General features: G+C 69.0%; 1 protein-coding gene across 7 annotated transcripts in view; it reads left to right on the top strand.

Moving 5' to 3' along the window:
* The first annotated feature begins 94 nt into the window (after positions 1–94).
* The window catches only part of ZBTB40 (zinc finger and BTB domain containing 40), a 79,306-nt gene continuing 78,687 nt past the window's right edge, over positions 95–713 (top strand). For all 7 annotated transcript variants that reach the window (XM_010830004.1, XM_010830009.1, XM_010830003.1 and 4 more), the window contains exon 1: positions 95–245. The gene's annotated coding sequence lies outside the window, so the exon portion shown is untranslated. The remainder of the gene's footprint in view (positions 246–713) is intronic.

A 713-nucleotide genomic window follows, 5' to 3' on the forward strand; every position in this document is an offset into this window, starting at 1 on the left:
GGCCGCAGCCCACGCCCCCCGTAAGGCCCGCCCCTCCCCCAGCACGTGACTGTGGCGCGCGAGGCAGGCCGGGCCGGCCCTTCCCCCTCTTCATACGCCTTCAGCGCCGGCCTCAAGATGGCCGCCCTCTGGCGTCTCTGGCGCTGTTGAATGGAGAAAGCTTTATTGTTCCCTTCGGGTAGGAGTGTTCGTGTCCTCTATGGCGCTGTCAATAAAGAACGGCAGTTTGAATCGGTCCTGAACAGGTAACCATAGAAACGGGGCCGGGACTCCGCGTTGGAGACCCCTTTTGCCGCTGAGGGCCGGGAGGCTCCCCAAACGAGGGGCGCGCAGAGACCCTTCGGCCTGGCGAAGCCCGCTGCGCCCTGCCTCGTTTCCCAGCCGCCTGTTCCCGCCCCGGGGGGAACTTGGAACTCCCCTACCGCACCCCCGGAGCGGCCCACACTCCTGAGCGCAGGCCCCGCTCTCGTCTCAGGCCGAGGGGTTTGCCCCGGGGTCCCGGCCGGAATGCTCGGCCGGGCCTAGGCCCCGCTTGGGGCCCGCGCTCCGCCGGGGACTTGCCCTCGCCCCGCATCGCCGACTGCTCGGCGTGATCCGAGGCCTCCTCGCAGCTGCTCCTCGCACTTTTTCCCCCCGCCCCCCCTAAAATCCCTACCCTTCTCCGGGCCTCGGCAAACTGTGCCCTTGGCCCAAAGCCGCCGCTCCCCTCCCTT

Source organism: Bison bison, unplaced genomic scaffold (assembly GCF_000754665.1).
Source record: "Bison bison bison isolate TAMUID 2011002044 unplaced genomic scaffold, Bison_UMD1.0 scf7180017864516, whole genome shotgun sequence".
In the NCBI taxonomy this organism is placed as follows: Eukaryota; Metazoa; Chordata; class Mammalia; order Artiodactyla; family Bovidae; genus Bison; species Bison bison.